Genomic DNA, 24,768 nt, shown 5'->3' with positions numbered 1-24,768 from the left:
TTATTGTGGGTTTTATCATGGTTTCCATTTTAAGGGAAAGGTTTTAGAGATTTGTTTATCATATGGTTTCATTACATTTTTGTGTTTTCTATTACACGTGGCTAAAAGAATGTTTAAGCTTTTTTTTTTTTTTTCTTAGACTGGTGTAAGGCCGGCAGAGCAAGATGCAACCAACTGCAAGTGGCGAGTAGGTAGTTCGTGAGTAGATTGACACTGAGGTTTGGACTGCACACGAGACGCTGTCAACCACACCGGTGTGAGACGAAGCTCAGAACCAGTGCCAGGCGGTGTGTACGAGCCTGACAGGATTCAGAGGAAATTGTGAGTTTGACCTTTTCATGTGTACAACTTGGCAATGTATATCACAGTCAGTCTTACCCTACAGTCACACATGCTACAAGAGAGCGACACGCACTCGCTTGATGGGCATCCTAGGCGTGCCTAGCCTACTCCTGGTTGCCTGGCAACAGTAAACAGAAATTCTCCGGTGCTACCTTCAAGCACATCTTACAAGTCCCTTTACGCCGCCTTCACACTGGCAGTTGAAATCAGCTCCGCAATACGCCCCCAGTGGACATCGTACTACACCGTTGAAAAGCTTCGGAAGCGACTCACAAAAATGGCAGAGAGACTAGAATGAGTGATTAGTGTCTGAATTCACGATTCTCTCTGACCTCTCTTATAAAGCTATAAATAAAAAGGCTGCTGCGTGGATAAAAGTTGCCCAAGACGTTGACATGTCAGGGCGATTAAATGTGATATAGCGGTAAAATGTCAATAGTTCGGTGTCTGTTGCTAGCTAACCAATTAGCATTAGCAGGTTTGTTTATCAGTACCATAGCAACGCTAACTTCCGTCGGATAGGAACCGTCCGTAGCCTTTCGCAAGAGTTCAATTTTTTGAACGCATCCGGATGACCAACTGACATGATTTTCTTCGCACCGCATTCGTTCGGACCCGGTTCGGACCCATTCGCATGGGGTCTGTGAATCTCCATAGGAAATGAATGACTTCCGGTCGTTTCGAAGCCGTATCGGAGCTGATTTCAACTGCCAGTGTGAAGGCGGTGTTAGAGCAGGGGTGTCAAACTCATTTTCACTAAGGGCCACACTGGAAAAAGAGAATCAAATCAAGGGCCAGACATGTAAAGGTTGACTTGCTTTTGATGTAAAATATCTTTGACTGTATTACTGCATGTCGCTTTTTTGACATCGCTGTAGCTCTGTAGTCATTTTTGTATGTTTTTTTTATTTCCCCGACTTCTTTATGGCTTTCTCAGATTTAAATTGTCGCCTTTTTTTTGACATTTTTGTCGCATTTTCGGAAATTTTTTTATGCTTTTTGTTGCATTTTTGTCAACATAAAGCCCTACAAAAGTCAGCAAAAATGTTCCTTAGCCATCATAGAATTTAGCAAATCAAGCAAAAACAATTATCTTTTTTTTTTTTTTTTTTACAACAATGTTTCTGCCTAATAATGAAGGGATTTCTGAGTCTCAAAGTCGGCAAATCTGCCAAATTCTGCTTGGAGTGTCGCGTAACTAGAGTTAAAAAAAAACAACACATTCCCGTGTTTTTGGCGCACAACTAGGTGGGCCAAAATCTATTGTGAACCTAAATTGATATGCGGGCTGGATCATAATCTGCAAGGGGCCGGATTTGGCCCGCGGGCCTCGAGTTTGACACGTGTGCTTTAGAGGTATTGTCAAGTCACACGAATAATGTTTTGGATTTTGAAGTGTGTATTTTCACGATAAAAGTAACAAAATATATGAGATAAAATGCCAAACTTATCAGATATATATACAGAAATACGATGTCCTGAAGTGTTTTCCACCATCTTGAATTATTTCTTTGACTCAAGAAACAAACGTGCATACGTCACGCTGCCCTGACACTGTCTTTACTCCAATTGGCAGTCGCTCAGAATTAGCATAAAATATCCTTGTCTATTTCGGCCCCGCCTTGCTCGTGGCAGCGCCAAGTTCGACACTCCTCGCCATCTTGACGCTGGCAAGAGGCCACTCCCATTGAAAATGAATGGCAGCCTGTCTCTTGGTCGCTCTCTTTTTGTAGCATGTGTGACTCTAGGGTTAAAAGCATCACAGAGCACACATCTTCCAGAAACCGCCTCCCTAATATTACCGTCCTTGTATTCCAAATCTATGGATTGGAATTGACAATACTCTCTAACACTTCCTAATTATTATTTTTTTCGTCTGTTCTTACAAAAAAGGCTGTTAGCCGTGTCAAACCAAATACTAACTGTAAAATAACCACTCTGGAATATTTAGCAGCAGACAGTAGAAGCCATCAGGCAAGTGTTATTTAAATAAACTCCTAGTGTACTTACAAACTTTGAGTATGAGTACAGAACCTATTTTTACTACTGTTGAAGTTTGGTACCATTCCGGTCATTATTGGTGGGGTAATTTACGAGATACACTCCTGGATCCAATAGCGCCTGCACTTAGGCATTCGGCTGAAAATGCTAACTTGTCCAATGTTAGACCAAGGGAAAAAAAGCTTATGGGGGGGTTGTTTGGCTCGAGGTCAAGGTGCAAAGGACCTTAGTGTGAAATTACTCCAAACCATCACTTTAAAGGTGCTCTAAGCGATGTCGTGCATTTTTATTTAGTGCGCTGAAGCATAGAAGGGAGGGTGAGGCGAAGGGATGAGGAGGAGGGTTGAGCTAGTCTTGTTTTGTTTGAAAATACTTTGAACATCAACAAGAAGTAACGTCACCCAACATCGCTTAGAGCACCTTTTAAATATGTGGGGTTTATTTTTGTCAGTTTAAGTGTTGCTCTGTATTTTTGTTTAAACTATGCATGTCCCCATACAGGTTGTCTGCTGGAAAACTTGCATAGTATGCCTTTAAATGCGTTACCTTTTTTACTGCATTTAAAAATTGTGTGTTTTTAAAGGCGTACTATGTAACTTTTCCAGCTTTGGTCCCCCTACAGATTGTTTCTTTAGAACTACAGCTCGCAAGCTTGCTTGCTGTAGTTCAAAGACAACCTGTAGGGGACTGAATTGGTGGTGGACTGAAGCTGGAAAAGTTACATAGTATTTCATCATGTTTTGTATTTCTGTTGTTTAAATGTATAGAGTTGTTTGCTGCTGTTGCAATTTATGAAATGGTATATAAATCACCTGAGAAGTGTTCTGAAATGGATTATATAAAGAAAAAAACTTCAGGCTAATTTTATAACGAGATTTTAGAGGTTACTTTTGACATAATAGTTTAAAACACCTCATATCACCTATATAGTGTGTAAATATGAATATCGGTTGTGCCTGCTTCTCTGGCATGGCTGAGATTTCAAGGCACTGAGCAGCTCACTGAGTCAAATCAAGAAAAGACAGTAGTATGACCCAGGCTTTTCTGTTCACTCAGCAGTGGATTTTACTGTCTTTTATTTATTATGTTTTTATAAGCCTACATTAAAATACCAGTACATATTGCTGTTAAATAACATACTGGGATCAATAAAGTAATCGGTAACACTTTAGAATAACTACACATAATTCATCATTTATTAAGCATTAGTTAACGATTAGTTAATGGTTTGTTCATGATTACTTATTAATTGTTCATACATAGTTCATCATTAGTAAAGTATTTGTTCACACAATTATAAATGGTTTGTTCATAGTAAATAAGCCTATTAGTTAATGGTTTTTTTCATCATTATTAATTAATTGTTCTTACAGAATTCATCATCAGTAAAGCATTTATTCACATAGTTATAAATGGTTTGGTCATAGTAAATAAGCCTATCTTGAAAAATATGTTTGTAAGTACATGATTTATACTTAACAAATAATGAAACAACCATTTGGAAATGAAATAATTTTCCCATCATAAACCAGTTACTAACTATTGCTAAATGCTTTGTTCATCATTTGTAAAACATTGCTCCTGTTAATTCTCATGAATGAAGCATTTGTGTACACACTCATAAATGGTTTGTTCATAGTAAATAAGGCTCTTGTAAGTTATGTTCATGAATAGAAGTTTGACACTTTCTAAGTATTGCAAAAACCATTAGTGAATTAAATAATTTTCCCTTTATAAACTCTACAAACTAGTAGTAATTTATTTGTTTATCATTTGTAAAGCATAGTTCCTACATTCATTCTAATCAGTAAAGCATTTGTAAATGCAGTTAGTAAATGGTTGGTCCATAGTAAGTAAGCCCATGTAAAAGGTTTATCAGTATATTTTTTAATAATTCCTACATGATGCATTAACCATTTGTAAATTAAGTAATTTTACCATTAAACGTAAACGGTTGTTTATAACTAGGAAGTTAATGATTAACAGACTATCTAGACTTACATTTGTTCATGTCTTAAATAAAATGTTATGATTTAGAAAAAGGCCTAAACTAATAGCTTGGGTGTTAACACATCTGTTACAAATACTTACCAATAATGTAATCCGTGATTAACTCATGAGTTACTACTGGTTAGTTAAGTATACTGTGTGAGCCCATCTAAAGTGAGGACTTTCTATGCTTTACAAACCATTTATAAATGAGTTCCAAAGGCTAACAGAACCTGGACACACACATGTATTGCTCTATCTGGACATGCCTTCAGAAATATAGTTAGTGTTAATACATCTTTAACAAGCACTTACCAACACATCAATTCATGATTAACTCATGAGTTACTAGTGATTAGATGACTACATGGTGTGAGCCCATCTAAAGTGAGGACTTTCTATGCTTTACAGAGCATTTATAAATGAGTTGCAAAAGGCTAGCAGATACAACAGAAACACAAGTAAAAAAGTATTTGTAAACGTTATTACGATGTAGTAAGAATGTACATTTATGAAATAGCTCGTTGATATCAGGGTGAATTTGGACCAGAACCAGAAGAAAACTAGATTGTTAAGACCCAGAGAATTGAACATCAATAAAGAGACTAGGAAACCAGGATAAAGTTTGAAAAGTGTATTAAACTACACAGAAACATGGCATACACATATACAGATAAAACACAGGAATGAAAAAAACAACTAAAATAATAAAGTGAGCTCATAAAAGAAACCCTTTTCAGTTCTATGAGCTCAATTGTTCTTTGATGACAAGAGTTCAGAGATGTTCAACGTTGGAGCCCATATGAGTTTGGTTTCTGTTTGTCCTACCACCATAAAGAAGGAATCCAGGGCAATCCGTTAAGTTCTGAGTCTTGATCCTGTAGCTGCCACCCAGCCCACTGAACTGGGAATCTCTAACCCCTGGAAGACTCTGGGATCTGAAGAATCAATGTGATCCAATATCTGTCTCTGGACCGGACCTCCCGTATGGCGCTTCTCAAATCTCCACCTCCTCCATCTGTAGATGAGGTAAAATCAGTTCTCTCTATTACTATTCAGAAATAAAATCAATTGCTTAGGCTACAATGAAAATAATTTTTCAGTTAACCCATATTGAAATATCTAAATCTCTATTCAGTTGTACAACCGTTCTAAAATGTCTTCTCTTAAGTATCAAAAGTATACAAATCCCTTTCAGGTATCAAAAGTACATTTATATTAATAGGTAACCTTTATACAAAAACTACATTTCTAATTCAAGTTTTAAGGAACCTACATTAGTAGCATTAACACTATTCTTAATATAATTGCATAAATTGCATGTAAACATCTCTCAAATTGTATTTTTTTCCCATAACTTAAGCTACAGTGTTGTAATTTAGAGAAATTAAGACATGCATGCTTATTTATCCCTCCCTGCCCAGCTAACAGTAGAAAGAATGCACTAAAAATTAGCCTCTTTAAGTTACTTCTCCATAAACTCCAGTTAAACAATTAAACACACAACTTGTACTAACATTCATTCAACAAATACCCACAGCTAGCAGTAGTGTTGAAAAGCAACATTACTTTCCATAACCAATAGATAGAATCATTAGCCTTTTCACAGGAAATATACAGTACTCCGCTAGCCTTTTGTGGCTAATTACCCTATTAGCATATGAATACAGCATCTTAGCTAACCCGTTAGCTTTGCACTATTAGCACCGTTCTCTTAGCTAATACATCCATGATTAGCACCGATTAGCATGGATGCTAGCGAACCTATTGTTAAGGAATTACTCACCATTTTAATGGAATTCACTGCCTTTAACTCCATGACGACAGTGGATTCAGGCACAGCTCTCTTTCGTTCTATTCACAACAAAGCATAGCCAGTATTAGATCGGATTTAATTCACTAAATGTCGTTCTTTTTCTCTTACCGAGTGAATGACAACAGGCTTATATGACGTTCCGATGCAGCGCCTAAAGGGACGTGAGGGTACGTGAATATAGAGCTCAACAAACAAGCCTAGTTGATAGCTGATTGGTAAACTCACAGACCCAAGTTCACCCATTGGCTTATTTACAAGCCCATCAAAGTTAACAATAATGACACCCCTATATTATTTTATTTTATTTTGAGACATTCATTTTGTTTTCCAAGTTATTAAAATATGGTCAAAAGTAGTTGTAAGAGATATGGGAGAAAATAGTGGAAAACGATTTAACTTTCACTTAGCTTTGATGGGCTTGTAAATAAGCCAATGGGTGAACTCGGGTCTGTGAGCTGACCAATCAGCTATCAACTAGGCTACGTCAGATCTCTAGATTTACGTCTCCTCACGTCCCTTTTGGCGCTACATCGGAACCCGGAACGTAGGCAGCCGTTATTCACTCGGTAAGAGAAAAAGAACGACATTTAGTGAATTAAATCCTAGCTAATACTGGCTATGCTTTGTTGTGAATAGAACGAAAGAGATCTGTGTCTGAATCCACTGTCGTCACGGAGTTAAAGGCAGTGAATTCCATTAAAATGGTGAGTAATTCCTTAACAATAGGTTCGCTAGCATCCATGCTAATCGGTGCTAATCATGGATGTATTAGCTAAGAGAACGGTGCTAATAGTACAAAGCTAACAGGTTAGCTAAGATGCTGTATTCATATGCTAATAGGGTAATTAGCCACAAAAGGCTAGCAGAGTACTGCGTATTGCCTGTGAAAAAGCTAATGATTCTATCTATTGGTTATGGAAAGTAATGTTGCTTTTAACACTATTGCTAGCTGTGGGTATTTGTTGAATGAATTTTAGTACAAGTTGTGTGTTTAATTGTTTAACTGGAGTTTATGGTGAAGTAACTTAAAGAGGCTAATTTTTAGTGCATTCTTTTTACTGTTACCTGTGCAGGGAGGGATAAATAAGCACGCATGTCTTAATTTCTCTAAATTACAACACTGTAGCTTAAGTTATGGGAAAATAATACAATTTGAGAGATGTTTACATGCAATTTATGCAATTTTATTAAGAATAGTGTTAATGTAACTAAGGTAGGTTCCTTAAAACTTGAATTAGAAATGTAGTTTTTGTATAAAGGTTACCTATTAATATAAATGTACTTTGATACCTGAAAGGGATTTGTATACTTTGATACTTAAGAGAAGACATTTTAGAACAGGTTGTACAACTGAATAGAGATTTAGATATTTCAATATGGGTTAACTGGAAAAATTATTTTCATTGTAGCCTAAGCAATTGATTTTATTTCTGAATAGTAATAGAGAGAACTGATTTTACCTCATCTACAGATGGAGGAGGTGGAGATTTGAGAAGCGCTACGCACGGGAGGTCCAGTCCAGAGACAGATATTGGATCACATTGATTCTTCAGATCCCAGAGTCTTCCAGGGGTTAGAGATTCCCAGTTCAGTGGGCTGGGTGGCAGCTACAGGATCAAGACTCAGAACTTATACGGATTGCCCTGGATTCCTTCTTTATGGTGGTAGGACAAACAGAAACCAAACTCATATGGGCCCCAACGTTGAACATCTCTGAACTCTTGTCATCAAAGAACAATTGAGCTCATAGAACTGAAAAGGGTTTCTTTTATGATCACTCTTATTTTTATTTTTGTTTTTTGTTATTTCTTCTGTGTTTTATCTGTATATGTGTATGCCATGTTTCTGTGTATATTAATACACTTCTCAAACTTTATCCTGGTTTCCTAGTCTCTTTATTGATGTTCAATTCTCTGGGTCTTAACAATCTAGTTTTCTTCTGGTTCTGGTCCAAATTCACCCTGATATCAACGAGCTATTTCATAAATGTACATTCTTACTACATCGTAATAACGGTTACAAATACTTTTTTTTACTTGTGTTTCTGTTGTATCTGCTAGCCTTTGCAACACATTTATAAATGCTCTGTAAAGCATAGAAAGTCCTCACTTTAGATGGGCTCACACCATGTAGTCATCTAATCACTAGTAACTCATGAGTTAATCATGAATTGATGTGTTGGTAAGTGCTTGTTAAAGATGTATTAACACTAACTATATTTCTGAAGGCATGTCCAGATAGAGCAATACATGTGTGTGTCCAGGTTCTGTTAGCCTTTGGAACTCATTTATAAATGGTTTGTAAAGCATAGAAAGTCCTCACTTTAGAGTGGGCTCACACACAATACTTAACTAACCAGTAGTAACTCATGAGTTAATCACGGATTACATTATTGGTAAGTATTTGTAACAGATGTGTTAACACCCAAGCTATTAGTTTAGGCCTTTTTCTAAATCATAACATTTTATTTAAGACATGAACAAATGTAAGTCTAGATAGTCTGTTAATCATTAACTTCCTAGTTATAAACAACCGTTACGTTTAATGGTAAAATTACTTAATTTACAAATGGTTAATGCATCATGTAGGAATTATTAAAAAATATACTGATAAACCTTTTACATGGGCTTACTTACTATGGACCAACCATTTACTAACTGCATTTACAAATGCTTTACTGATTAGAATGAATGTAGGAACTATGCTTTACAAATGATAAACAAATAAATTACTACTAGTTTGTAGAGTTTATAAAGGGAAAATTATTTAATTCACTAATGGTTTTTGCAATACTTAGAAAGTGTCAAACTTCTATTTATGAACATAACTTACAAGAGCCTTATTTACTATGAACAAACCATTTATGAGTGTGTACACAAATGCTTCATTCATGAGAATTAACAGGAGCAATGTTTTACAAATGATGAACAAAGCATTTAGCAATAGTTAGTAACTGGTTTATGATGGGAAAATTATTTCATTTCCAAATGGTTGTTTCATTATTGTTAAGTATAAATCATGTACTTACAAACATATTTTTCAAGATAGGCTTATTTACTATGACCAAACCATTTATAACTATGTGAATAAATGCTTTACTGATGATGAATTCTGTAAGAACAATTAATTAATAATGATGAAAAAAACCATTAACTAATAGGCTTATTTACTATGAACAAACCATTTATAATTGTGTGAACAAATACTTTACCAATGATGAACTATGTATGAACAATTAATAAGTAATCATGAACAAACCATTAACTAATCGTTAACTAATGCTTAATAAATGATGAATTATGTGTAGTTATTCTAAAGTGTTACCAAGTAATCTTTATCCAATTTAATACATACTTTTTTCATAATATTTTGTATTACTAATATGCAGTGTTTGGCAAATTACTTCCAAAATGTATTACATTATAGATAACAAATTACTGTCATTTCAGAATAATTTACAAAATGACTCTCTGAAATGTAATGTGTTACACTACTTTTGTGTTACTGTTGAGTTACTTTCACCAAAATATAAGTTTGACTTAGCAGGTATAGCTTTCACCACAAGATAAATTAAGTCTCTTTATCCACTAATACATCATAATTTCATAATATTTTGTATTATTAATTAGAATCTGCAAGTACGGTAGGACAAAATGAAAATACTTAAATGTAGCTACCATACGTATTGAAATACATCATAGTTAATTTCCACTGCTGATAAACTGTAACGATAATACATGTAACAAGCCTAAAAATTAATTCTGACATGTTTATATCTATAGGCTACATTGCTCAGACACAGCTCTCCAAGCTGGCGTAGTTACCTGCTGGGACACAGATATTGTCCTAACTGTCTCTGGTTCTGGCTCTGACCACGAGAATAGTGACAGGACAGCACCTCGCTTCAATGCAGTGTAAAAACTCCTGAAAATGAAGTCCATCTCGCAAATGGATCTGTCTCTGCAGTCATCGAATCCATCAACAGGAAAAGCTTTTACTCACAGACTTTTTTTCTGTGCCAAAATGTGTTGCAGTGTTGGAGAATTCTTAGAAAAACAAAACACCACTAAATGTCAGGTTAAATTGTGTTGTAACTAGCATTACTGAAATTGTAAAGAGTATAATATTACTGAACTGTTATAAGTAATATGTTATATTACTGCATTACAGCAAAAATAAATACATTACTGTAATTGCGGTACTTTTGTAACATGTTACTCCCAACACAGCTAATCGCAATCTGCAAAGTAACTAAAGCTATAAAACTTAGTGAAGTAAGCTAAAACGTACAATAGGCCTACTGACTACTGGCCTACTGAATTGCATTGGAGTAGAGGTATCCCCACTAACACAGAACATTTAGGGAACATTGGGGAACGTATAAAGTAGGAGAAAATGACAATACTTAATTAAAATTACCTTACATACGTACTTACGTACAATATTACGGTATAATTATTTTCCACGCTGATCAAATTTTACATGTAAACAAGCCTAAACAGTAATTCCTGACATGTTTCTATCTGTCAGCTGCTCCGACACACTACTGTCTGCATAGACATACAAGTACTTGTTGAGACACATACAGGGGCGGATTGGCCATCTGGCAATTCTGGCAAATGCCAGAGGGGCCGGACCATTTTTTTAATGTGGGCTGGTTAGATTTATTTTTGTATTATACAAATAAATTGTCTTTACAGGCCGACAGCGCATAGCATTGGGTTTTTATCGCTTGCACGATTTTACTATGGTAATAATAATAATAACAATGCATATTAAGCATTTGGTCAGTCGACAACGGCCGACCTGGTCCAGAAATGAGCCGACCCACCCAATCAGAAGTTACTCAAATTGGGACATTCAGTCAAAATCAAGCACGTCACATTCAAACGGGATCTCCGTTTGCATGGTTCAGGCTGTACCGGACTTTCCCAGTGATCATGCTGCTCTGGGGGACCGGCTGCAGCAGCGAAAAGCCACTGCTGACGGGCGCAGAGCTTCACCAGAGCTCCAACTGCTGTCTGTCCGCGCAGCCGTCTGACGGCATCAGTATTCAATTGACAGTTTCATTACCGGTTAAAAACTTATTGTTTTGGTACAGTTGGTTTTAAGACCTGATGCGAAGTGTAGGCCTATAGGATTACACATGACAACCCTGAACAAGCAGTGTCTCTCTGCTCCATCTTTCTACTGTGCCCCATTCACATAGTGTCACGTTTTACACTATGAAGGTTAAACTCTGCAATGCGGTTCACATGTAGGCTATGCATAAACTGTGGTGGTCCATTTCACTGTAGTCTCAACATCACTGATCATTTTTGATCAATAGAATGTAGAAAAAAATTACACTTCATAACGTTTTGTATCCATAACATGATTGTGTTATTGTACAATTTAGTAGTAAAAGCAGTAGCCTCTGTAAGTCAATCCTACATTGTTCAACTTCGGAGCAAAATGTGCTCCTTAAGGGAAAAAAAGTTACCATGAAGCCCTGTTCATGCTAACTAAACAATTGGACTGTGGGGTCAAGTGTTGTCGTATCCGGCACATGTCCCAGATGTGAAAACCCCCTTCCTGGACTACTGAATATAATAATATTCCATTATATTTTATATTTTTTTGTGTGTGTGTTTACATTTATTGATTTACAGGCCACAATGCACACTACCTCGAATATGGTGCCCTCCGAGTGCTGATCTTCACCAAATTTGGTACAGAGCCTCAGAATGTCACCAAATTCGGTACAGAGCCTCAGAATGGCATGTCAAACAATAATTTCAAGGTTTGCATTGATAGCATGAACTGTGGCTGAGAAATTGCAACTGCAAATTTTCCATTTACATACATAGACTTATTGGCAAAACGCGTCGACGTTCATTATAGTACCCCCTGATGGCCGATCCTCACGAAATTTGGTACAGAGCATCGTTGTGGGATGTTGAACAATGATACAAAGTTTTGCTCTGATACCTATTCCCCAGCGCCAGTCCAACCTGGTGTGAGTCGCCCCTGACAACGCTAAGAGCCCACGGAAGCGGAGCCCACGAAAGGAGAACCCAAAGCACGATGGCGGCGAGGCAAAAGTCAGGAAATTTGACCAAGTGCGAGCTCCAAAGTCCGAAGTGAAATGCAATTGCAAATTTCCTCTTCATTGCGTAAAAGTCCAAAACACTTCTACCTCAATTACAGCGCCCCCTAAAGGGCGATCATTACCAAATCTGGTGGAGAGCCGCAGAGTGGCATGTCCAACAATAACCTCAACTTTTGTGATGATAGCCTTTACTGCAGCAGAGATATTTCCACTGCAAATTATTCCTATTTAAATGCATTGACTTATTTGCCAAAAGGCCTCTACGTTCATTATAGCGCCCCCTAACGGCCGATTTTTACCAAATTTGGTAGCGAGGCTTCGAATGGGATGTCGAACAACACTACCAAGTTTTGCTCCGATACCTATTAATTTGGCCGAGATATGCTGACGTTCGTGTTTTGTAGCTAGCTACGAAAATTAGTTTGCTACAATTTGCTACGTTTGCAATTTACAAAATTGCAAACGGTGTAACATAGCAAAATTCTTTTGATAACTTTAGGTCACGTCTGTATGCAGATGCTACCTACCAAGTTTCGTACCAATAGCTCGCACGGCCTAGGACGAGTTCGAAACGATGGTATTGCACATTGAGCAATATTGCGAAAAAACTTCTTAGCGCAGATGGGCGAGGCCTATATCATCGGTTTCAGCTGGATCCAGTGAACGCGTAGATGTATGGTTTTTGAATATCGGGTGTACAGTGTGTAGTAGTAGTAGTAGTAGTAGTAGATAACTTTATTGTCCCCGTGGGGCAGTTGGGTTTGCGGCACAATCGCAAGGCACTTTATGACAAGACATCAGACATATGATACAAACAAATACTCCTTGCATCAGACACCGACAGACAAGACATGACAAATATACATCACACACTACAATACACTATACAACCTTGTGTATGATCAGGCCAGCTGGACGACTAGCTTATTCTGACTGATTTAAAGCTTTTATGGCTTGTGGTACGAAAGAGAATTTGGATCTGTAATTGGTCAGAAGGGGTAGGCAGAAACGACGCATAGATGGCAGTAGTTTAAAATCTGATGCCAGGGGGTGTGTGTGGTCACATACAATGTTATTTGCCTTCCTCCAAACATGCCTTAGCTGCGCAAGGTTTGATTCCAAATAGCAGTAAAGGAAAGCTGCATTGGCCGGGAATCAGACCCGCTTCTCCCGCGTGGCAGGCGAGAATTCTACCACTGAACCACCAATGCTTACCGCAGATGAAAACGTACCAATGCGAACCACCTGTCTGCATGGCCACATCATGTTTTCATGATTGTCAGCAAAAGGTAATTTAAGTCATCTTTCATCACAAACCCATCACAGACTCTCAGGCTGCATACTGCACCAAGACAGAAAATTGAACTAAACCTTATGACTGAAACCTAGAGGTCAACATGACCAGAATTGAGCGGTTTGCCTTAAAACAAACATGCCCAAGTTGCGCAAGGGTTGATTCCAAATAGCAGTAAAGGAAAGCTGCATTGGCCGGGAATCGGACCCGGGTCTCCCGCGTGGCAGGCGAGAATTCTACCACTGAACCACCAATGCTTACCTCCAGTGAAAATGTACCAATGCGAACCACTTGTCTGCATGGCCACATCATGTTTTCATGAGTGTCAGCAAAAAGGTAATTTAAGTCATCTTTCATCACAAACCCATCACAGACTCTCAGGCTGCATACTGCACCAACAAACAAAATGGAAGTAATCCTCATGACAGAAATTTAGAGGTCAACATGACCAGATATTTCTTATTTGCTTTCATCCAAACATGCCTTAGCTGCGCAAGGGTTGATTCCAAATAGCAGTAAAAGAAACCTGCATTGGCCGGGAATCGGACCCGGGCCTCCCGCGTGGCAGGCGAGAATTCTACCACTGAACCACCAATGCTTACCTCCAGTGAAAATGTACCAATGCGAACCACTTGTCTGCATGGCCACATCATGTTTTCATGAGTGTCAGCAAAAAGGTAATTTAAGTCATCTTTCATCACGTACTCATCACAGACTGTCAGACTGCATACTGCACCAAGACAGAAAATTGAACTAAACCTTATGACTGAAACCTAGAGGTCAACATGACCAGAATTGAGCGGGGTTTACCTTAAAACAAACATGCCCAAGTTGCGCAAGGGTTGATTCCAAATATCAGTAAAGCAAAAATGCGTTGGCCAGGAATTGTTCCCGGGACTCCCACATGCTAGGTTAGAAATCTACCACTGAACTACCAATGCTTACCGCTGGTGAAAACGTACCAATGAGAACCACCTGTCTGCATGGCCACATCATGTTTTCATGAGTGTCAGCAAAAAGGTAATTTAAGTCATCTTTCATCACAAACCCATCACAGACTCTCAGGCTGCATACTGCACCAACAAACAAAATGGAACTAATCCTCATGACAGAAATTTAGAGGTCAACATGACCAGATATTTCTTATTTGCTTTCATCCAAACATGCCTTAGCTGCGCAAGGGTTGATTCCAAATAGCAGTAAAGGAAAGCTGCATTGGCCGGGAATCGGACCCGGGTCTCCCGCGTGGCAGGCGAGAATTCTACCACTGAACCACCAATGCTTACCTCCAGTGAAAATGTACCAATGCGAACCACCTGTCTGCATGGCCACATCATGTTTTTCATGAGTGTCAGCAAAAAGGTAATTTAAGTCATCTTTTCATCATACTCATCACAGACTGTCAGACTGCATACTGCACCAACAAACAAAATGGAACTAATCCTCATGACTAAAACCTATAGGTCAACATGACCAGATATTGGAGTTGTTCCCTAAAACAAAACATGCCTTAGCGTTGGGCAGTTGATTCCAAATATCAGTAAAGGAAAAATGCATTGGGCCGGAATTGTTCCCGCACCCTACATGCTAGGTTAGAAATTCTACCACTGAACCACCAATGCTTACGCTCAGGGCAATAACGTCTACCAATGCAAACAACCGGTCTGTATGGCCACATCATGTTTTCATGAGTGTCAGCAAAAAGGTAATTTAAGTCATCTTTCATCACAAACCCATCACAGACTCTCAGGCTGCATACTGCACCAACAAACAAAATGGAACTAATCCTCATGACAGAAATTTAGAGGTCAACATGACCAGATATTTCTTATTTGCTCTCATCCAAACATGCCTTTGCTAGCGCAAAGGGTTGATTCCAAATAGCAGTAAAGAAACCGGCATTGGCGGAATCGGACCCGGGCCTCCCGCGTGGCAGGCGAGAATTCTACCACTGAACCACCAATGCTTACCTCCAGTGAAAATGTACCAATGCGAACCACTTGTCTGCATGGCCACATCATGTTTTCATGAGTGTCAGCAAAAAGGTAATTTAAGTCATCTTTCATCACATACTCATCACAGACTGTCAGACTGCATACTGCACCAACAAACAAAATGGAACTAATCCTCATGACTAAAACCTATAGGTCAACATGAGCAGATATTGAGCGTTTTACCTTAAAACAAACATGGCCCTAGTTGAGCAAGGGTTGATTCCAAATATCAGTAAAAAAATGCATTGGCCAGGAATTGTTCCCCAGCACCCAACATGCTAGGTTAGAAATCTACAACTGAACCACCAATTTGCTAGGAATAACGCGTACCAATGAGAAACAATCTGTCTGTAACGGCACATCATGTTTTCATGAGTGTCAGCAAAAGGTAATTTAAGTCATCTTTCATCACAAACCCATCACAGACTCTCAGGCTGCATACTGCACCAACAAACAAAATGGAACTAATCCTCATGACAGAAATTTAGAGGTCAACATGACCAGATAATTCTTATTTGCTTTAATCCAAACATGCCATACGCGCAAGGGTTGATTCCAAATAGCAGTAAAGGAAAGCTGCATTGGCCGGGAATCTGACCCTGGTCTCTCGCGTGGTAGGCGAGAATTCTACCACTGAACCACCGATGCTTACCTGCAGTGAAAATGTACCAATGCGAACCACCTCTCTGCATGGCCACATCATGTTTTCATGAGTGTCAGCAAAAAGGTAATTTAAGTCATCTTTCATCACAAACCCATCACAGACTCTCAGGCTGCATACTGCACCAACAAACAAAATGGAACTAATCCTCATGACAGAAATTTAGAGGTCAACATGACCAGATATTTCTTATTTGCTTTCATCCAAACATGCCTTAGCTGCGCAAGGGTTGATTTCAAACAGCAGTAAAGGAAAACTGCATTGGCCGGGAATCGAACCCTGGCCTCCCGCGTTGCAGGCAAGAATTCTACCACTGAACCACCAATGCTTTCCGCGGGTGAAAACGTACCAATGCGAACCACTGTCTGCATGGCCACATCATGTTTTCATGAGTGTCAGCAAAAAGGTAATTTAAGTCATCTTTCATCACAAACCCATCACAGACTCTCAGGCTGCATACTGCACCAACAAACAAAATTGAACTAATCCTCATGACTAAAACCTATAGGTCAACATGAGCAGAATTGAGCGGTTTGCCTTAAAACAAACATGCCCTAGTTGCGCAAGGGTTGATTCCAAATATCAGTAAAGGAAAAATGCATTGGCCAGGTATCAGACCCGGGCCTCCTGCGTGGTAGGCTAAAATTCTACCACTGAACCACCAAGGATTGCTAGGGCAATAATGTTACCACTGCAAACAATCTGTCTGTATGGCCACATCATGTTTTCATGAGTGTCAGCAAAAAGGTAATTTAAGTCATCTTTCATCACAAACCCATCACAGACTCTCAGGCTGCATACTGCACCAACAAACAAAATGGAACTAATCCTCATGACAGAAATTTAGAGGTCAACATGACCAGATATTTCTTATTTGCTTTACCCCAAACATGCCTTAGCTGCGCAAGGGTTGATTCCAAATAGCAGTAAAAGAAACCTGCATTGGCCGGGAATCGGACCCGGGCCTCCCGCGTGGCAGGCGAGAATTCTACCACTGAACCACCAATGCTTACCTCCAGTGAAAATGTACCAATGCGAACCACTTGTCTGCATGGCCACATCATGTTTTCATGAGTGTCAGCAAAAAGGTAATTTAAGTCATCTTTCATCACGTACTCATCACAGACTGTCAGACTGCATACTGCACAAGACAGAAAAATTGAACTAAACCTTCATGACTGAAACCTAGAGGTCAACATGACCAGAATTGAGCGGTTTACCTTAAAACAAACATGCCCAAGTTGCGCAAGGGTTGATTCCAAATATCAGTAAAGCAAAAATGCGTTGGCCAGGAATTGTTCCCGGGACTCCCACATGCTAGGTTAGAAATCTACCACTGAACTACCAATGCTTACCGCTGGTGAAAACGTACCAATGCGAACCACCTGTCTGCATGGCCACATCATGTTTTCATGAGTGTCCGGCAAAAGGTAATTTAAGTCATCTTTCATCACAAACCCATCACAGACTCTCAGGCTGCATACTGCACCAACAAACAAAATGGAACTAATCCTCATGACAGAAATTTAGAGGTCAACATGACCAGATATTTCTTATTTGCTTTCATCCAAACATGCCTTAGCGCTGCCAGGGTTGATTCCAAATAGCAGTAAAAGAAACCTGCATTGGCCCGGGAATCGGACCCCGGCCTCCCCGCGTGGCGAGAATTCTACCACTGAACCACCAATGCTTACCTCCAGTGAAAATGTACCAATGCGAACCACTTGTCTGCATGGCCACATCATGTTTTCATGAGTGTCAGCAAAAAGGTAATTTAAGTCATCTTTCATCACATACTCATCACAGACTGTCAGACTGCATACTGCACCAACAAACAAAATGGAACTAATCCTCATGAGAAAACTATAGGTCAACATGACCAGATATTGAGCGGTTTACCTTAAAACAAACATGCCCTAGTTGAGCAAGGGTTGATTCCAAATATCAAGTAAAAGGAAAATGCATTGGCCAGGAATTGTTCCCAGCACCACATGCTAGGTTAGAAATCTACCACTGAACTACCAATAAGGATTGCTGAGAAAATCGCGTCCACCACAAACAACCTGTCTGCATGGCCACATCATGTTTTCATGAGTGTCAGCAAAAAGGTAATTTAAGTCATCTTTCATCACAAACCCATCACAGACTCTCAGGCTGCATACTGCACCAACAAACAAAATGGAACTAATCCTCATGACAGAAATTTAGAGGTCAACATGACCAGATATTTCTTATTTGCTTTCATCCAAACATGCCTTAGCGCTCAAGCCGGGTTGATTCCAAATAGCAGTAAAAGGAAACCTGCATTGGCGGGAATCGGACCCGGGCCTTCCGCGTGGTGGCGAGAATTACTACCACTGAACCACCAATGCTTACCTCCAGTGAAAATGTACCAATGACGAACCACTTGTCTGCATGGCCACATCATGTTTTTCATGAGTGTCAGCAAAAAGGTAATTTAAGTCATCTTTCATCACGTACTCATCACAGACTGTCAGACTGCATACTGCACCAAACAAACAAAATGGAACTAATCCTCATGACCAAAACCTATAGGTCAACATGAGCAGAATTGGCGGTTTACCTTAAAACAAACATGCCCTAGTTGCGCAAGGGTTGATTCCAAATATCAGTAAAGGAAAATGCATTGGCCAGGAATTGTTCCCATACCCCCACATGCTAGGTTAGAAATCTACCACTGAACTACCAAATGATTACGCTAGGGCAATAACGTCACCACTGCAAACAATCTGTCTGTATGGCCACATCATGTTTTCATGAGTGTCAGCAAAAAGGTAATTTAAGTCATCTTTCATCACAAACCCATCACAGACTCTCAGGCTGCATACTGCACCAACAAACAAAATGGAACTAATCCTCATGACAGAAATTTAGAGGTCAACATGACCAGATATTTCTTATTTGCTTTCATCCAAACATGCCTTAGCTGCGCAAGGGTTGATTCCAAATAGCAGTAAAGGAAAGCTGCATTGGCCGGGAATCGGACCCGGGTCTCCCGCGTGGCAGGCGAGAATTCTACCACTGAACCACCAATGCTTACCTCCAGTGAAAATGTACCAATGCGAACCACCTGTCTGCATGGCCACATCATGTTTTCATGAGTGTCAGCAAAAAGGTAATTTAAGTCATCTTTCATCACAAACCCATCACAGACTCTCAGGCTGCATACTGCACCAACAAACAAAATGGAACTAATCCTCATGACAGAAATTTAGAGGTCAACATGACCAGATATTTCTTATTTGCTTTCATCCAAACATGCCTTAGCTGCGCAAGGGTTGATTTCAAATAGCAGTAAAGGAAAGCTGCATTGGCCGGGAATTGAACCCTGGCCTCCCGCGTTGCAGGCAAGAATTCTACCACTGAACCACCAATGCTTTCCGCGGGTGAAAATGTACCAATGCGAACCACTGTCTGCATGGCCACATCATGTTTTCATGAGTGTCAGCAAAAAGGTAATTTAAGTCATCTTTCATCACAAACCCATCACAGACTCTCAGGCTGCATACTGCACCAACAAACAAAATTGAACTAATCCTCATGACTAAAACCTATAGGTCAACATGAGCAGAATTGAGCGGTTTGCCTTAAAACAAACATGCCCTAGTTGCGCAAGGGTTGATTCCAAATATCAGTAAAGGAAAAATGCATTGGCCAGGTATCAGACCCGGGCCTCCTGCGTGGTAGGCTAAAATTCTACCACTGAACCACCAAGGATTGCTAGGGCAATAATGTTACCACTGCAAACAATCTGTCTGTATGGCCACATCATGTTTTCATGAGTGTCAGCAAAAAGGTAATTTAAGTCATCTTTCATCACAAACCCATCACAGACTCTCAGGCTGCATACTGCACCAACAAACAAAATGGAACTAATCCTCATGACAGAAATTTAGAGGTCAACATGACCAGATATTTCTTATTTGCTTTCATCCAAACATGCCTTAGCTGCGCAAGGGTTGATTCCAAATAGCAGTAAAAGAAACCTGCATTGGCCGGGAATCGGACCCGGGCCTCCCGCGTGGCAGGCGAGAATTCTACCACTGAACCACCAATGCTTACCTCCAGTGAAAATGTACCAATGCGAACCACTTGTCTGCATGGCCACATCATGTTTTCATGAGTGTCAGCAAAAAGGTAATTTAAGTCATCTTTCATCACATACTCATCACAGACTGTCAGACTGCATACTGCACCAAGACAGAAAATTGAACTAAACCTTATGACTGAAACCTAGAGGTCAACATGACCAGAATTGAGCGGTTTACCTTAAAACAAACATGCCCAAGTTGCGCAAGGGTTGATTCCAAATATCAGTAAAGCAAAAATGCGTTGGCCAGGAATTGTTCCCGGGACTCCCACATGCTAGGTTAGAAATCTACCACTGAACTACCAATGCTTACCGCGGTGAAAACGATTACCTGAGAACCACCTGTCTGCATGGCCACATCATGTTTTCATGAGTGTCAGCAAAAAGGTAATTTAAGTCATCTTTCATCACAAACCCATCACAGACTCTCAGGCTGCATACTGCACCAACAAACAAAATGGAACTAATCCTCATGACAGAAATTTAGAGGTCAACATGACCAGATATTTCTTATTTGCTTTCATCCAAACATGCCTTAGCTGCGCAAGGGTTGATTCCAAATAGCAGTAAAAGAAACCTGCATTGGCGGAATCGGACCCGACCTCCCGCGTGGCGAGCGAGAATTCTACCACTGAACCACCAATGCTTACCTCCAGGTGAAAATGTACCAATGCGAACCACTTGTCTGCATGGCCACATCATGTTTTCATGAGTGTCAGCAAAAGGTAATTTAAGTATCTTTCATTTCTACAAACTCATCACAGACTGTCAGACTGCATACTGCACCAACAAACAAAATGGAACTAATCCTCATGACTAAAACCTATAGGTCAACATGAGCAGAATTGAGCGGTTTGCCTTAAAACAAACATGCCCTAGTTGAGCAAGGGTTGATTCCAAATATCAGTAAAGGAGAAATGCATTGGCCAGGAATTGTTCCCAGCACCCCCACATGCCAGGATAGAAATCTACAACTGAACCACCAAGGATTGCTAGGGCAATAACGTCACCACTGCAAACAATCTGTCTGTATGGCCACATCATGTTTTCATGAGTGTCAGCAAAAAGGTAATTTAAGTCATCTTTCATCACAAACCCATCACAGACTCTCAGGCTGCATACTGCACCAACAAACAAAATGGAACTAATCCTCATGACAGAAATTTAGAGGTCAACATGACCAGATATTTCTTATTTGCTTTCATCCAAACATGCCTTAGCTGCGCAAGGGTTGATTCCAAATAGCAGTAAAAGAAACCTGCATTGGCCGGGAATCGGACCCCGACCTCCCGCGTGGCAGGCGAGAATTCTACCACTGAACCACCAATGCTTACCTCCAGTGAAAATGTACCAATGCGAACCACTTGTCTGCATGGCCACATCATGTTTTCATGAGTGTCAGCAAAAAGGTAATTTAAGTCATCTTTCATCACATACTCATCACAGACTGTCAGACTGCATACTGCACCAACAAACAAAATGGAACTAATCCTCATGTCTAAAACCTATAGGTCAACATGAGCAGAATTGAGCGGTTTGCCTTAAAACAAACATGCCCTAGTTGAGCAAGGGTTGATTCCAAATATCAGTAAAGGAGAAAATGCATTGGCCAGGAATTGTTCCCAGCACTCCCCACATGCTAAGATAGAAATCTACCACTGAACTCACCAATGCTTACGCTAGGGCAATAACGTACCAATGCAAACAACCTGTCTGTATGGCCACATCATGTTTTCATGAGTGTCAGCAAAAAGGTAATTTAAGTCATCTTTCATCACAAACCCATCACAGACTCTCAGGCTGCATACTGCACCAACAAACAAAATGGAACTAATCCTCATGACAGAAATTTAGAGGTCAACATGACCAGATATTTCTTATTTGCTTTCATCCAAACATGCCTTAGCTGCGCAAGGGTTGATTCCAAATAGCAGTAAAGGAAAGCTGCATTGGCCGGGAATCTGACCCTGGTCTCTCGCGTGGTAGGCGAGAATTCTACCACTGAACCACCGATGCTTACCTGCAGTGAAAATGTACCAATGCGAACCACCTGTCTGCATGGCCACATCATGTTTTCATGAGTGTCAGCAAAAAGGTAATTTAAGTCATCTTTCATCACAAACCCATCACAGACTCTCAGGCTGCATACTGCACCAACAAACAAAATGGAACTAATCCTCATGACAGAAATTTAGAGGTCAACATGACCAGATATTTCTTATTTGCTTTCATCCAAACATGCCTTAGCTGCGCAAGGGTTGATTTCAAACAGCAGTAAAGGAAAGCTGCATTGGCCGGGAATTGAACCCTGGCCTCCCGCGTTGCAGGCAAGAATTCTACCACTGAACCACCAATGCTTACCTCCAGTGAAAATGTACCAATGCGAACCACCTGTCTGCATGGCCACATCATGTTTTCATGAGTGTCAGCAAAAAGGTAATTTAAGTCATCTTTCATCACAAACCTCATCACAGACTGTCAGGCTGCATACTGCACCAACAAACAAAATTGAACTAATCCTCATGAAGCTAAAACCTATAGGTCAACATGAGCAGATATTGACTCGTTTGCCTTAAAACAAACATGCCCTTAGTTGGCGAGGGTTGATTCCAAATATCAGTAAAGGAAAGAAGTAATTGGCCGGAATTATCAGGCGAGCCTCCACGTGGTAGGCTAAAATTCTACCACTGAACCACCAATGATTAGCTAGGGCAATAATGTTACCAATGCAAACAACCTGTCTGTATGGCCACATCATGTTTTCATGAGTGTCAGCAAAAGGTAATTTAAGTCATCTTTCATCACAAACCCATCACAGACTCTCAGGCTGCATACTGCACCAACAAACAAAATGGAACTAATCCTCATGACAGAAATTTAGAGGTCAACATGACCAGATATTTCTTATTTGCTTTCATCCAAACATGCCTTAGCTGCGCAAGGGTTGATTCCAAATAGCAGTAAAAGAAAGCTGCATTGGCCGGGAATCGGACCCGGGCCTCCCGCGTGGCAGGCGAGAATTCTACCACTGAACCACCAATGCTTACCTCCAGTGAAAATGTACCAATGCGAACCACTTGTCTGCATGGCCACATCATGTTTTCATGAGTGTCAGCAAAAAGGTAATTTAAGTCATCTTTCATCACGTACTCATCACAGACTGTCAGACTGCATACTGCACCAAGACAGAAAATTGAACTAAACCTTATGACTGAAACCTAGAGGTCAACATGACCAGAATTGAGCGGTTTACCTTAAAACAAACATGCCCAAGTTGCGCAAGGGTTGATTCCAAATATCAGTAAAGCAAAAATGCGTTGGCCAGGAATTGTTCCCGGGACTCCCACATGCTAGGTTAGAAATCTACCACTGAACTACCAATGCTTACCGCTGGTGAAAACGTACCAATGAGAACCACCTGTCTGCATGGCCACATCATGTTTTCATGAGTGTCAGCAAAAAGGTAATTTAAGTCATCTTTCATCACAAACCCATCACAGACTCTCAGGCTGCATACTGCACCAACAAACAAAATGGAACTAATCCTCATGACAGAAATTTAGAGGTCAACATGACCAGATATTTCTTATTTGCTTTCATCCAAACATGCCTTAGCTGCGCAAGGGTTGATTCCAAATAGCAGTAAAAGGAAAGCTGCATTGGCCGGGAATCGGACCCGGGCTCCGGCATGGCGTGGCGAAATTCTACCACTGAACCACCAATGCTTACCTCCAGTGAAAATGTACCAATGCGAACCACTTGTCTGCATGGCCACATCATGTTTTCATGAGTGTCAGCAAAAAGGTAATTTAAGTCATCTTTCATCACAAACCCATCACAGACTCTCAGGCTGCATACTGCACCAACAAACAAAATGGAAGTAATCCTCATGACAGAAATTTAGAGGTCAACATGACCAGATATTTCTTATTTGCTTTCATCCAAACATGCCATAGCTGCGCAAGGGTTGATTCCAAATAGCAGTAAAAGAAACCTGCATTGGCCGGGAATCGGACCCGGGCCTCCCGCGTGGCAGGCGAGAATTCTACCACTGAACCACCAATGCTTACCTCCAGTGAAAATGTACCAATGCGAACCACTTGTCTGCATGGCCACATCATGTTTTCATGAGTGTCAGCAAAAAGGTAATTTAAGTCATCTTTCATCACATACTCATCACAGACTGTCAGACTGCATACTGCACCAACAAACAAAATGGAACTAATCCTCATGTCTAAAACCTATAGGTCAACATGAGCAGAATTGAGCGGTTTGCCTTAAAACAAACATGCCCTAGTTGAGCAAGGGTTGATTCCAAATATCAGTAAAGGAGAAATGCATTGGCCAGGAATTGTTCCCAGCACCCCCACATGCCAGGATAGAAATCTACAACTGAACCACCAAGGATTGCTAGGGCAATAACGTCACCACTGCAAACAATCTGTCTGTATGGCCACATCATGTTTTCA

General features: G+C 40.1%; 14 non-coding genes across 14 annotated transcripts; all 14 read right to left on the bottom strand.

Annotated features, from left to right (window-relative positions):
* Nucleotides 1-13,719: 13,719 nt before the first annotated feature.
* Nucleotides 13,720-13,790, bottom strand: trnag-gcc. The gene has a single exon. It is a non-coding gene; the product is annotated as a tRNA-Gly (tRNA).
* Nucleotides 13,791-14,060: 270 nt separating this feature from the next.
* trnag-gcc lies at nt 14,061-14,131 on the bottom strand. The gene has a single exon. It is a non-coding gene; the product is annotated as a tRNA-Gly (tRNA).
* A 613-nt stretch (nt 14,132-14,744) lies between these two features.
* trnag-gcc lies at nt 14,745-14,815 on the bottom strand. Its single transcript has one exon. It is a non-coding gene; the product is annotated as a tRNA-Gly (tRNA).
* A 1,289-nt stretch (nt 14,816-16,104) lies between these two features.
* On the bottom strand, nt 16,105-16,175 carry trnag-acc. The gene has a single exon. It is a non-coding gene; the product is annotated as a tRNA-Gly (tRNA).
* A 270-nt stretch (nt 16,176-16,445) lies between these two features.
* trnac-gca lies at nt 16,446-16,516 on the bottom strand. Its single transcript has one exon. It is a non-coding gene; the product is annotated as a tRNA-Cys (tRNA).
* A 610-nt stretch (nt 16,517-17,126) lies between these two features.
* trnag-gcc lies at nt 17,127-17,197 on the bottom strand. The gene has a single exon. It is a non-coding gene; the product is annotated as a tRNA-Gly (tRNA).
* A 1,977-nt stretch (nt 17,198-19,174) lies between these two features.
* Nucleotides 19,175-19,245, bottom strand: trnag-gcc. Its single transcript has one exon. It is a non-coding gene; the product is annotated as a tRNA-Gly (tRNA).
* Nucleotides 19,246-19,515: 270 nt separating this feature from the next.
* trnac-gca lies at nt 19,516-19,586 on the bottom strand. The gene has a single exon. It is a non-coding gene; the product is annotated as a tRNA-Cys (tRNA).
* A 610-nt stretch (nt 19,587-20,196) lies between these two features.
* Nucleotides 20,197-20,267, bottom strand: trnag-gcc. The gene has a single exon. It is a non-coding gene; the product is annotated as a tRNA-Gly (tRNA).
* A 1,291-nt stretch (nt 20,268-21,558) lies between these two features.
* trnag-gcc lies at nt 21,559-21,629 on the bottom strand. The gene has a single exon. It is a non-coding gene; the product is annotated as a tRNA-Gly (tRNA).
* Nucleotides 21,630-22,244: 615 nt separating this feature from the next.
* Nucleotides 22,245-22,315, bottom strand: trnag-acc. The gene has a single exon. It is a non-coding gene; the product is annotated as a tRNA-Gly (tRNA).
* Nucleotides 22,316-22,585: 270 nt separating this feature from the next.
* Nucleotides 22,586-22,656, bottom strand: trnac-gca. The gene has a single exon. It is a non-coding gene; the product is annotated as a tRNA-Cys (tRNA).
* A 615-nt stretch (nt 22,657-23,271) lies between these two features.
* Nucleotides 23,272-23,342, bottom strand: trnag-gcc. The gene has a single exon. It is a non-coding gene; the product is annotated as a tRNA-Gly (tRNA).
* Nucleotides 23,343-24,294: 952 nt separating this feature from the next.
* On the bottom strand, nt 24,295-24,365 carry trnag-gcc. The gene has a single exon. It is a non-coding gene; the product is annotated as a tRNA-Gly (tRNA).
* Between the last annotated feature and the right edge of the window lie 403 nt (nt 24,366-24,768).

Source organism: Perca fluviatilis, chromosome 23 (assembly GCF_010015445.1).
Source record: "Perca fluviatilis chromosome 23, GENO_Pfluv_1.0, whole genome shotgun sequence".
In the NCBI taxonomy this organism is placed as follows: domain Eukaryota; kingdom Metazoa; phylum Chordata; class Actinopteri; order Perciformes; family Percidae; genus Perca; species Perca fluviatilis.
The sequence above is the reverse complement of the archived record's forward strand: the minus strand, read 5'-3'. Positions and strand labels throughout refer to the sequence as shown.